Genomic DNA, 14,714 nt, shown 5'->3' with positions numbered 1-14,714 from the left:
CGAATGTGAAGGTGGATGATCAGAATTACTCTTGAATAACGCAAGCATCAATTTGCATCGGACTGATCTCGCAGGAGCGTATATTATGTTGAACATTTCAACGTTGACGCTGTTTTAACTACGGCGGATCAACTTGGCATCTAATTTGACGCTGAATTCCAGCACATTCACAGTTGAAGCTTTTATAAATCGGCGCTTTAGTTTAATAATTACATCATCTAATAAAAATAATAAAAAAAAATATTGCATAAAAAGTTATATTAGCTCAAAGATATGAGGTTTCAGGTGTTAAAAAAGGCCAATATTATTTCAATAAAGTCGGTTTAAAAATAAAATATAAAAAGGTCTGCAAAGATAGAGCGATACATACATACGCATGTCTAAATATGTATATGTATATATATAATACTAATCAGTTTCCAATTCAGCCCACCAATAGACAGCTCGCCTGGGTGCAAAAATACAGCATCAAATAAAAAACAAGAGAATGCACTCTCAGGACTTCTTCAAAAAACCAATTTAATGGAACGTTTTAGGGGTTCACAACCCTTTCATCAGCATGCAGCATAGACAAAATACAACTCATTTATAGTGTTTCATACAAATTAAATCACACCAACCTTAGTGCCTCTCCAAAAAAGTGTGCCAATACTTCGAGATTGGAACGCATCTCGAAGTATTGGCGCACTTTTTTGGAGAGGCACTAAGGTTGGTGTGATTTAATTTGTATGAAACACTATAAATGAGTTGTATTTTGTCTATGCTGCATGCTGATGAAGGGGTTGTGAACCCCGGAAACGTTCCATTAAATTGTTTTTTGGAAGAAGTCCTGAGAGTGCATTCTCTTGTTTTTTATTTTATGTATTTATATATATATATATATATATATATATATGTATTTATATATATATATGTTTATATGTGTGTACATATGTATTTATATGTGTATTTACAGACAAATATATCTGTATATATCTATACCTACATATATATATCTAAACATATATATATATATATATATATATAAACACAGTATATATAAATCTATATATGTAGGTATATATATATATATATATTTTACAAAAAAATTTTTTTATAGATTTATGTATTTAAGAATAAATAGAACATATTCTTCAATGTGAAGAAAAGTGGAATGTGAAATATTTATATGTCATGTCAGGTTAGCATACTTGATAAAATCGGTTTTCGCGCGAGTAATGGGCTTCGGTTTTTTCCACTTTCCATGCTCCATTGAAGCCTTTGGGGGAATACATTAATATGGCTGCAGTATTCAAATTTCAGCTTTTTGCGTGAATCAGGTTAGCGCACAATTGAAAACTTTTTACTTTCAACTTGTAATATCCACAGTACCCGTTGCGCGCAAAAAGCTTACTTCTAGAGGAGTTAGCGCACAAGCGGTGTGATAAATAGTGCTCCACTTGTAATCTAGCCCTAAAGGAGTTATCCTATGGACAGATTTATCCCAGTTATGCAAACATGGATGATACTTTTAAATTCTCTCATGACCTAAATTCAAGCCAAAATTTTAATTTAATCAGCTTTTTTAATGTTTTCATTACATAATATTGCTGAGTGGCCAAATATTACTACAAGCTCATAATTATTTGAAGAAATATATTTTTTCAGCATCAAAGTACAGGTGAATAGATTTCACACCCAAGTAAATTAATACAATATTTTTGTTTTGTTTTGAAGTTATTAAAATTGTCATCATCCATATACATTTAGACCAATATTTTCCTTTGGAGTCTATCACCTAGATTACGAGTTTTGCGTTAGAGGCTGTGCGGTGCTAACGAGCAGTTTATGCTCACCGCTCACTTGCAGACAGCGCTGGTATTACGGGTTTTTAGAAGCCCGGCGTTAGCCGCAAAAAAGTGAGTGAAGGGCAAAATTTTGCTCCACATCTCACCTCAATACCAGCGCTGCTTATGTTAGCGGTGAGCTGGTAAAACGTGCTCGTGCACGATTTCCCCATAGGAATCAATGGGGGTGAGCTGGCTGAAAAAAAACCTAACACCTGCAAAAAAGCAGCTTTTAGCTCTTAACGCAGCCCCATTGATTCCTATGGGGAAAATAAATTTATGTCTACACCTAACACCAATATGAACCCGAGTCTAAACACCCCTAATCTTACACTTATTAACCCCTAATCTGCCGCCCCCGACATCGCCGACACCTACATTATATTATTAACCCCTAATCTGCCGCCCCCAATGTCGCCGCAACCTAACTACATTTATTAACTCCTGACACCGCTGCCACCTACATTATACGTATGAACCCCTAATCTGCTGCCCCCAACATCGCCGAACCCTACATTATATTTATTAACCCCTAATCTGCCGCCCCCAATGTCGCCGCAACCTAACTACATTTATTAACCCCTAATCTGCCGCCCACAGCGTCGCCACCACTATATTAAAGTTATTAACCCCTAAACCTAAGTCTAACCCTAACACCCCGTAACTTAAATATAATTTAAATAAATCTAAATAAAATTACAACAATTAACTAAATTATTCCTATTTAAAACTAAATACCTATAAAATAAACCCTAAACTAGCTACAATATAACTAATAGTTACATTGTAGCTAGCTTAGGGTTTATTTATTTTTTACAGGCAAGTTTGTATTTATTTTAACTAGGTAGAATAGTTATTAAATAGTAACTATTTAATAACTACCTAGTTAAAATAAATAGAAAGTTACCTGTAAAATAAAACCTAACCTAAGTTACACTAACACCTTTTACTACTCTATAATTAAATAAATTAAATACAATTAATTACAATTAAATAAAATTATCTAAAGTTCGGAAAAAACCCCCCACTAAATTGCAGAAAATAATAAAATAATTACAAGATTTTTAAACTAATTACACCTACTCTAATCCTCCTAACAAAATAAAAAGCCCTACCCTTCACTAAATGCAATCAGCCAATAGGACTGAGCTCGCATTCTATTGGCTAATTGGAACAGCCAATAGAATGCAAGTTCAATTCTATTGGCTGATTGGATCAGCCAATAGGATTTTTTCTACCTTAATTCCGATTGGCTGATAGAATTCTATCAGCCAATCGGAATTGAAGGGACACCATCTTGGATGACGTCACTTAAAAGTACCTTCATTCAGTCGTCGGTCGTTGGATGAAGAGGATGCTCCGCGTTGGATGTCTTGAAGATGGACCCGCTCTGGGCCGGATGGATGAAGATAGAAGATGCCGTCTGGATGAAGACTTCTGCCCGTTTGGAGGACCTCTTCTGTCCGGCTTGAATGAAGACTTCTGCCCGTCTGGAGGACCACTTCTGCCCAGTTGGGTTTTAGAGTAGGGTTGGTTGTGTGGGTGGTGGGTTTTAATGTTGGGGGGTATTTGTACTTTTTTTTACAGGTAAAAGAGCTGATTACTTTGGGGCAATGCCCAGCAAAAGGCCCTTTTAAGGCCCTTTTATTTGAAATTTAGTGTAGGGTAGGGCTTTTTTTATTTTGGGGGCTTTTTTATTTTGTTAGGGGGATTAGAGTAGGTGTAATTATTTTAAAAATCTTGTAATTATTTTATTATTTTCTGTAATTTAGTGGGGGGGGTTTCGTACTTTAGATAATTTTATTTAATTGTAATTAATTATATTTAATGTAGGGAATTCATTTAATTATAGTGTAGTGTTAGGTGTTAGTGTACATTTTACAGGCATATTTGTATTTATTTTAAGTAGGAAGTTATTAAATATTTAATAACTATTTAATAACTATTGCACCTAGTTAAAATAAATACAATGTTGCCTGTAAAATAAAAATAAACCCTAAGCTAGATACAATGCAACTATTAGTTATATTGTAGCTATTTTAGGGTTTATTTTATAGGAAAGTATTTAGTTTTAAATATGAATTATTTAGGTAATTGTATTAATTTTATTTAGATTTATTGTAATTATATTTATTTAGGGGGTGTTAGGGTTAGGGTTAGACTTAGGTTTAGGGGTTAATAACTTTAATATAGTGGCGGCGACGTTGGGGACGGCAGATTATGGGTTAATACATGTAGGTAGGTGGCGGCGATGTTAGGTCCAGCAGATTAGGGTTAATAATATTTAACTAGTGTTTGCAATACGGTTCAGGGGTTAATATATTTATTATAGTGGCGGCGATGTCCGGCTTGGCAGATTAGGGGTTAAAATATTTATTATAGTGTTTGCGAAGTAGGAGGGCCTCAGTTTAGGGGTTAATAGGTAATTTATGGGTGTTTGTGTACTTTTTAGCACTTTAGTTAAGAGTTTTATGCTACAGCGTTGTAGTGTAAAACTTTTAACTACTGACTTTAAAATACGGTACCAGGCTTGACAGGACAGGGTCTACCGCTCAGTTTTGGTCAAACTCGTAATACCGGCGCTATGCAAGTCCCATTAAAAATATAGGATACGCAATTGATGTAAGTGGATTTGCGGTATTTCCGAGTCTGGCCAAAAAAGTGAGCGGTGAGCCTGTCATTTCAAGACTCGTAATACCAGCGGGCGTTAAAAAGCAGCGTTGGGACCGGCCAACGCTGCTTTTTAACCCTAACGCAAGACTCGTAATCTAGCAGTAAGTTATTTATATTTGTTTTGTCTGCATTGTATTGTTTTCTGCATGTTATGTTTTCATTATTTTCACTAATGGGTGTTTTTTTTAATCTCTCACTCTTTTTGTTTTCTTAACTTTTGTCTAATTTGAACTGAATGTTATTTCACCTTTTATTAAATTTGTTTACAAACACAAGGAAATATTCTATAATAGATTTTCTAATTGGCACTTTGTAAATAAAAAAGGTTATCACATCTTTCAAAAAGACACAGGCCTAGAGTTGGAGTTTGGCGGTAGCCGTGAAAACCAGCGTTAGAGGCTCCTAACGCTGGTTTTAGGCTACCTCCGGTATTTGGAGTCAGTCAAAAAAGGGTCTAACGCTCACTTTTCAGCCACGACTTTTCCATACCGCAGATCCCCTTACGTCAATAGGATTTTTCTAACTCCGGTATTTAGAGTCGTGTCTGAAGTGAGCGTTAGAATTCTAACGACAAAACTCCAGCCGCAGAAAAAAGTCAGTAGTTAAGAGCTTTCTGGGCTAACGCCGGTTCATAAAGCTCTTAACTACTGTACTCTAAAGTACACTAACACCCATAAACTACCTATGTACCCCTAAACCGAGGTCCCCCCACATCGAAGCCACTCGATAAAAAAAATTTAACCCCTAATCTGCCGACCGCCACCTACGTTATCCTTATGTACCCCTAATCTGCTGCCCTAACACCGCCGACCCCTATATTATATTTATTAACCCCTAACCTGCCCCCCACAATGTCGCCGCCAGCTACCTACAATAATTAACCCCTAATCTGCCGACCGCAAAGAGCCGCCACCTACATTATAGCTATGTACCCCTAATCTGCTGCCCCTAACACCGCCGACCCCTATATTATATTTATTAACCCCTAATCTGCCCCCCTCAACGTCGCCTCCACCTGCCTACACTTATTAACCCCTAATCTGCCGACCGGTCCTGAGCGCTACTATAATAAAGTTATTAACCCCTAATCCGCCTCACTAACCCTATAATAAATAGTATTAACCCCTAATCTGCCCTCCCTAACATCGCCGACACCTAACTTCAATTATTAACCCCTAATCTGCCGACTGGAGCTCACCGCTATTCTAATAAATGTATTAACCCCTAAAGCTAAGTCTAACCCTAACACTAACACCCCCCTAAGTTAAATATAATTTTTATCTAACGAAATTAATTAACTCTTATTAAATAAATTATTCCTATTTAAAGCTAAATACTTACCTGTAAAATAAACCCTAATATAGCTACAATATAAATTATAATTATATTATAGCTATTTTAGGATTAATATTTATTTTACAGGTAACTTTGTAATTATTTTAACCAGGTACAATAGCTATTAAATAGTTAAGAACTATTTAATAGCTAAAATAGTTCAAATAATTACAAATATACCTGTAAAATAAATCCTAACCTAAGTTACAATTAAACCTAACACTACACTATCAATAAATAAATTAAATACAATTCCTACAAATAAATACAATGAAATAAACTAACTAAAGTACAAAAAATAAAAAAGAACTAAGTTACAAAAAATAAAAAAATATTTACAAACATTAGAAATATATTACAATAATTTTAAACTAATTACACCTACTCTAAGCCCCCTAATAAAATAACAAAGCCCCCCAAAATAAAAAAATGCCCTACCCTATTCTAAATTACTAAAGTTCAAAGCTCTTTTACCTTACCAGCCCTGAACAGGGCCCTTTGCAGGGCATGCCCCAAGAAGTTCAGCTCTTTTGCCTGTAAAAAAAAACATACAATACCCCCCCCCAACATTACAACCCACCACCCACATACCCCTAATCTAACCCAAACCCCCCTTAAATAAACCTAACACTAAGTACCTGAAGATCTCCCTACCTTGAGTCGTCTTCACCCAGCCGAGCCAAATTCTTCATCCAAGCGGAGCAAGAAGAGGTCCTCCATCCGGTAGATGTCTTCATCCAAGCGGGGCAGAAGAGGTCTTCCATCCGATTGAAGTCTTCATCCAAGAGGCATCTTCTATCGTCATCCACCCGGAGTGGAGCGGCAGCATCCTGAAGACCTCCGACGCGGAACATCCATCCTGGCCGACGACTGAACGACGAATGACGGTTCCTTTAAATGATGTCATCCAAGATGGCGTCCCTCGAATTCCGATTGGCTGATAGCATTATATCAGCCAATCGGAATTAAGGTAGGAATATTCTGATTGGCTGATGGAATCAGCCAATCAGATTCAAGTTCAATCCGATTGGCTGATCCAATCAGCCAATCAGATTGAGATCGCATTCTATTGGCTATTGAGGCTATACAAGTATCTATCTTCTACAAAAACCTAATAATAACATTTTCTTTAAATCATCACTTTCACCATGCAAACAATAGGTTAAAAGTTTAGACTCCCATTCAGATCCTGATTACTTAATGAACTATGCATTTTCCATACATACACTTATTTTAAATTAAACATATATTTTTTTCAAAAGGATTGTGTCTATTACAATAAATGATTAAGTGAGGTTATATATGTAATAACTTTTAATGTAAACAAAGTGATAAGATTGTTTTATTTTGTTCATTGATTTTTACAATGTAACCAATAGGTTAAAAGTTTAGATTCTTACATTTATACACACCCTATTTTAACCTTGTTACTCTGTCCAAATTTTTAAATTGTAACAGCTGGGAGCCTGTTGTGGTTTCCACAGCTGAATGCACACAAATGTTTTTCTATTGGATCACACATATGATGACAACTTCCTCTTTTGACACACAAATCTGTATAAATTGTTAACAATTGTTAATGATGGCATTCACTTTTTTATCTGATGAAACAACCTGTTTGAGGTTGAGAAACGCGTCATAAGTATTAAAAGCCATTTTATTGAAGTTGTCTGTGTTGTGGTTTATCAATACCAACTGAACAACACACAAAAGATTACACCTCTGCAGCACCTGAAGTCCAGCCAATAGGAGACACACTCAGAGTTTCAACTAGGACAAGTGCCTTTGGAGCTTGGCTTCCACAGTGTACTAGCCACTGATAAGTGCTAGCCTGCTTTCTTGCACTGGTCACAGCACAGTGTCACACCATCTGGTAAGCATAATACTTACTTATATCTATACCTACATATCCAGACGGTATCACGCTATTGTGGCGCCCTCTTTCTACTTTTTATTTTAACCCCTTAATGACCACAATGTACCCTGTATGTCACTGGTCGTTAAGGGTTTTTTCAGGACATAATAGCACAAGTCTAGCAAGAACACGCTATTGATGCCCTCCCTCCAGCAGGCTTTGTGCAATAGAGCAGTCTCAACGCTGGTGGCAAGACCACGCTATAAAACAATCAAGTCCCAAAAAAAGGCCAGCGACATACAGGGTACGTCGCTGGTCCTTAAGGGGTTAACAGTTGTTCCACACTCTCTGGGATCAAGAGGAGCAGCCCTACCCACGTAACAGGAGGATACCTTTATCCCTTCAATTTACTACCAGTCTATGGACATTAAACAGGAGTAATACAGTAGACTTGATCTACTATATTTTAAGTGTACTACCTGGTTTTATATTGATTATTGCTTTTTTATATTTTAAATATCAGCGCTCTTTTATATCCCTTTATTGGGATATGTTCATTTTTTCTTTCTTTTGAGAGTATACAAAGTAGCAGCTGACCAAGTGATTGCTATACTTGTTGTTTCAAACCTGCATATATTGTTTGCACATTTTTTACCTTTTTTCCACAGTTTATCTGTGGCCATTTATATCATGTTTTACACATTTTAAACACTTCACTCGATGCTGTTTAACTGTTGATATTCTGCAAACACATTCAGCTGATCATTGCAGTATTTGGAATATCAACAGTTATTTTTAGTTTTATTTTTGTTTTACTTTTGTTTCTTTTATTACTGTGTATTAGTGAAATACTAACACTAACTGCTTTACAAATAATATACCATGTCACTTTCTTAATTTTGTTTATTACTGTTAGAATGTACACTGTATAACACGAGTCTATCAACACATTACAGAACCCTTTCAATAGTTATTATTTCAGCCAGTTCATACAACGGACAAGAATCACTTTTAACCAATACCGTATTTAACACATGCATTGATAACATCTTCTTGCATACATTTATTACCTGTATGTTAACCTTCCATTAACCCACGCTATTCAGAACAGGCACTACACAACATCATTACAACACACTGAGCACCGCCCACAAGGACAACAACATCGCTAGTTTTACATCGTACTCACGAGCACTATCACTCACAGAAGGATTATTGCATATGCCAATATAATTCTGTACACTGTTTATTTTAATTACCACACGATTTCCTTGCTAATATTTTTGCACTATACAGTGAGGAGCTGAGACGCTCACTGACGCACACTAATCAACAGTAAACACTCTAGGACGTTTCCCTTCACGTAGGCTGACTACTCTAACCAATCATATTGTTTTTCACACTTTGAGATCGTGTTTCGATCTAACATGCCCACACTAACACTCTATTGAACAGAATAGAAGACACCCTATGCAAGACAGTGAATGCTGTCAGTTATTACCTCTATTAACACGCAATTAACCAGGATTTCTCCAACATTGGTGTGTCCGGTCCACGGCGTCATCCTTACTTGTGGGATATTCTCTTCCCCAACAGGAAATGGCAAAGAGTCCCAGCAAAGCTGGTCACATGATCCCTCCTAGGCTCCGCCCACCCCAGTCATTCTCTTTGCCGTTGCACAGGCAACATCTCCACGGAGATGGTTAAGAGTTTTTTGTAGTTTTATTCTTCTATCAAGTGTTTGTTATTTTAAAATAGTGCTGGTATGTACTATTTACTCTGAAACAGAAAAGGATGAAGATTTCTGTTTGTAAGAGGAAGATGATTTTTAGCAGACAGTAACTAAAATCGATTGCTGTTTCCACACAGGACTGTTGAGATGAAGTAACTTCAGTTGGGGGAAACAGTTAGCAGTCTTTTCTGCTTAAGGTATGACTAGTCATATTTCTAACAAGACCATGTAATGCTGGAAGGCTGTCATTTCCCCTCATGGGGACCGGTAAGCCATTTTCTTAGTTAAACATAAAAGAATAAAGGGCTTCAAAAAGGGCTTAAAAACTGGTAGACATTTTTCTGGGCTAAAACAATTGCTTTACTAGGCATATTATGCAGATTCTAACTAATTATTGGTATTATAATCTTGGGGAACGTTTAGGGTTGCCACCCGTCCCTTGAAATACGGAATCGTCCCGTATTTCAGGTTAAAATACTGCGTCCCGTATTGAATCAATACGGGACGGGGTTTGTCCCGTATTTGAAGTTAGTTACTAATTTTCTTCCTGCGCTGCCTGCGACTGACTACTTAACGCAACTTGTCTCTGACTGACTGCTGAGAAGAGTCCGTCCTGACTCAGACTGTGTTACCAGGGAAGCTGTTGTTACCACTACCAGCCTGTTGAGGCTGCGAATGGTTTGCTGGCGCTGTGATGTTACCAGGGAAGCAGCTGAGCTGTGGAGGCTGCGATGATTGGTTTGCTGGCGCTGTTACAGGGAAGCAGCAGCTGTGGAGGCTGCGATGATTGGTTTGCTGGCGCTATCATCTGTCACAGTGTCAGAGTCTCTGACTTGTATCTGGGTCAGAGTTGTTTCACTCACGCACAGGCACAGTGTCAGTTCACTGTCAGTAGTTGGCTAAGTTGCAGAGTTGCAGACAGTCTTCAGAGTCAGAGTTGCTTGTCAGACAGTTGCACTGCGCGGCACAGCGCACAGCACTACTTGCATATTAGCTGCCTCAGCCTCTCAGTCCTACTAAGCCTCCTATATAGTAGCAGCACGGTAAGTTAGTCGGTAGTTAGTTACCTATAACCTGAGGCACACACGACACACCTGACCTGCTGCTGGCATCCCCTCCCGGGCCCTCCTGTCCTGTCAGCTAAAGACAAGTACTAATACTTATATAACTAGCACTGATGATCACATAGAGATCTATTACACAATCAGGTTCTGATGCTCAGCAGTGCGTGCTATAAAGTACTAATACTTATATTATAAGTGGTATGTTCGCATATATTTTCTGGTCAGCTTTGGGTACAATATATTAATAAACTAGTGTGCCATTTTCACTGTGATTGGTCATATATCTGAAACATTACCACCTATTTTTCAAAATTCTAGTTCTCAATGTCAGATAAAAATTGTCAAATCTAAAAAGGGTTCTCAAATGTATGATAACTTAATTAATGATAGAATAATCTAGTGCCATTATATTGTGTAAAGAAAGATTTAAAGGAGGTTATATTTCAGTAAGATTATTGCTCTTTATCAATTTGCTGTCTTATGAGCACTATATTGTCAAGATCTTGCGACAAAAATAAGTTTATGTAAATTAGTTATATTTCGAGCGTATGACCGCTTCTTGTGATATCAAGCAATTCACCGGCACATCCGGGTACTCGGTCTGGTAACCTGTTATTTAGTTATCAAGTGCACCGTTAGGTAAATGTTTAAACCTTGACAATAATTGGGTAAGTATAGAGTAAATATCTTTGTGCAAATTATACTGTAGGTTTAAGCAGTGCGCCTCTGTGTTCGGGTTACACTGCTGTACTATAGACCCCGGTACTTGAATCAGTGTACTGGATTGGCAACAATTTCCATCCTAGCTCAGGCTCCAATACGAGCAGACATATTCTTAGTTAAATATTCACTAGAATACCGGGTCCCCACACTTGCGTAAGTATCAAATGTTGACTTTAATAGTAGTCAGGTAATTGTTATTAAGTGGGTACTTCTATTGGTCTCTGAGTTAATTACAGTATAGAGATCTGATGAACAAACACATACACACTAATTTAAGTTATATTCTAATAAATCATTCATTCTACAATTTGTAGAATGAATGATTTATTAGAATATAACTTAAATTAGTGTGTATGTGTTTGTTCATCAGATCTCTATACTGTAATTAACTCAGAGACCAATAGAAGTACCCACTTAATAACAATTACCTGACTACTATTAAAGTCAACATTTGATACTTACGCAAGTGTGGGGACCCGGTATTCTAGTGAATATTTAACTAAGAATATGTCTGCTCGTATTGGAGCCTGAGCTAGGATGGAAATTGTTGCCAATCCAGTACACTGATTCAAGTACCGGGGTCTATAGTACAGCAGTGTAACCCGAACACAGAGGCGCACTGCTTAAACCTACAGTATAATTTGCACAAAGATATTTACTCTATACTTACCCAATTATTGTCAAGGTTTAAACATTTACCTAACGGTGCACTTGATAACTAAATAACAGGTTACCAGACCGAGTACCCGGATGTGCCGGTGAATTGCTTGATATCACAAGAAGCGGTCATACGCTCGAAATATAACTAATTTACATAAACTTATTTTTGTCGCAAGATCTTGACAATATAGTGCTCATAAGACAGCAAATTGATAAAGAGCAATAATCTTACTGAAATATAACCTCCTTTAAATCTTTCTTTACACAATATAATGGCACTAGATTATTCTATCATTAATTAAGTTATCATACATTTGAGAACCCTTTTTAGATTTGACAATTTTTATCTGACATTGAGAACTAGAATTTTGAAAAATAGGTGGTAATGTTTCAGATATATGACCAATCACAGTGAAAGTGGCACACTAGTTTATTAATATATTGTACCCAAAGCTGACCAGAAAATATATGCGAACATACCACTTATAATATAAGTATTAGTACTTTATAGCACGCACTGCTGAGCATCAGAACTGATTGTGTAATAGAGATCTCTATGTGATCATCAGTGCTACAGTTATATAAGTCTTATATAACTGTAGCACTGATGATCACATAGAGATCTATTACACAATCAGTTCTGATGCTCAGCAGTGCGTGCTATAAAGTACTAATACTTATATAACTGTAGCACTGATGACCAGATAGAGCTCTATTACACAATCAGTTCTGATGCTCAGCGTCACTCACCAGCATTACCGTTAGGACTTTAAGATGAGACAGGATTTGTCAATCATTGTGTACAGTGGCATGATGACATTGAATGATGTGACAAGACACAGTGGCAGCATAGATAGTACAGTTACAAGATGTGGCAAAGTGTGACAAGAACATGGTGTAACAAGATATGATATGGTGTAACAAGATGTAGCATGTGTTTTGACAGAATATATGGTGACAGGATTCTTCTTTTTTTTCCTTCAACATAAATGTTGTGCACAGAAAAATTTAATCTTGTCTATTTTCTGGTAGAACAGTTGAATGACACTACTATGTATCTATAGATATATACTTTAGTACTGTGCTATATTACTTAAGATTCCTTATTCTAGCTGATGAAGTATGTCCCAGAAATGTCTGCTTTCCATCCATCTGATGCCTGATATAAACTGTCTGTTAGTATAAATCAGCTAGAATAAGGGATCTTAAGTAATAGCACAGTACTAAAGTATATATATCTATAGATACATAGTAGTGACATTAACTGTTCTACCAGAAAATAGACAAGATGACATTTTTCTGTGCACAATATTTATGTTGAAGGAAAAAAAAGAAGAATCCTGTCACCATAACATATTCTGTCAAAACACATGCCACATCTTGTTACACCATGTTCTTGTCACACTATGCCACATCTGTAACTGTACTATGCCACTGTCTTGTCACACCATTCAATGTCATCATGCCACACAATGACAAATCCTGTCTCATCTTATCACATCATCAGTCATCATCATACCTCTTTTGGCAGCGCAGTCAGCTAAGGAGCAGACATTTTCACGATCACCTCTGAATTCAAGGCACACACACCTGACCTGCTGGCCTGGCACCCCTCCCTCCCCGGCCCCTCCTGTCCTGTCACCATTACCGTTAGGAGCAGAGCTCCTGCCATAGCATGCTCGTTACCGTACCCAGGCTAGCTGTTATGCCTCGCTGTCCTTCATTTATTGCTATGGCGACCAGAGTCACTTTATTGAACTGTCCAATATTTGATCATTTCTTTCATTCCATATAAAAAACAGTTATAAATAACCTGTCCAGTATCTATATACAATGTGTGTGTAGTAACTATATATATAATACTGTGTGCAGGTGCTTGTGATTACCATACCTATAACATGTAGATCAATAGCCATGTATAAGTACACAGTGTGTTGTGTATATACAGTCTGTGTAATAACTATACATTACCGCTAGGAGCTCCTGCCAATGTATGCTCGTACCCAGCTGTTATGCCACCCAAAAGGCATTATTCATAACAGTTCTTTCCACTCAAATACAGTCTGTGACACATTTTGACCTAGTGTCAAAGGACCAGTAAACACAGTAGATTTGCATAATCAACAAATGCAAGATAACAAGACAATACAATAGCATTTACTCTGAATTTCAAATGAGTAGTAGATTTTTTTTCTAACAAATTTTAAAGTTATGTATATTTCCACTCCCCCTCTACCATGTGATAGCAATCAGCCAATCACAAATGCATATACGTATAGTCTGTGAATTCTTGCACATGCTCAGTAGGAGGTGGTGACTCAAAGTTTAATTTTTTTTTTTGCGTTCACATTTTGTTAATGGAAGTAAATTGGGAAGTTGTTTAAAATTGCATGCTCTATCTGAATAATGAAAGTTTAATTTTGATTAGAGTGTCCCTTTAAGTTGTGATTTACTACTGGCATGTCATTGTCATCGGTCCTGTGATCATCATCGTGGTCCAGATGGGTGTGGCCCCCGCTGCGGCAGGCGTCCCTTATTTTTTTGTATTGAAGGTGGCAACCCTAGGAACGTTTAGAAAAACGGCAGGCACTGTGTTGGATACCTTTTTCAGATGGGGGCCTTTCTAGTTATAGACAGAGCCTCATTCTGGGACTGTATAGGGGTTAAATGTAAAAACGGCTCCGGTTCCGTTAATTTAAGGGTTAAAGCTCTGAAATTTGGTGTGCAATACTTTTAATGCTTTAAGACACTGTGGTGAAATTTTGGTGAATTTTGAATAATTCCTTCATACTTTTTCACATATTCAGTAATAAAGTGTTTTCAGTTTGAAATTTAAAGTGACAGTA

This window comes from Bombina bombina, chromosome 4 (assembly GCF_027579735.1).
Source record: "Bombina bombina isolate aBomBom1 chromosome 4, aBomBom1.pri, whole genome shotgun sequence".
Classification (NCBI taxonomy): Eukaryota; Metazoa; Chordata; class Amphibia; order Anura; family Bombinatoridae; genus Bombina; species Bombina bombina.
Note: the sequence above shows the minus strand (reverse complement) of the source record.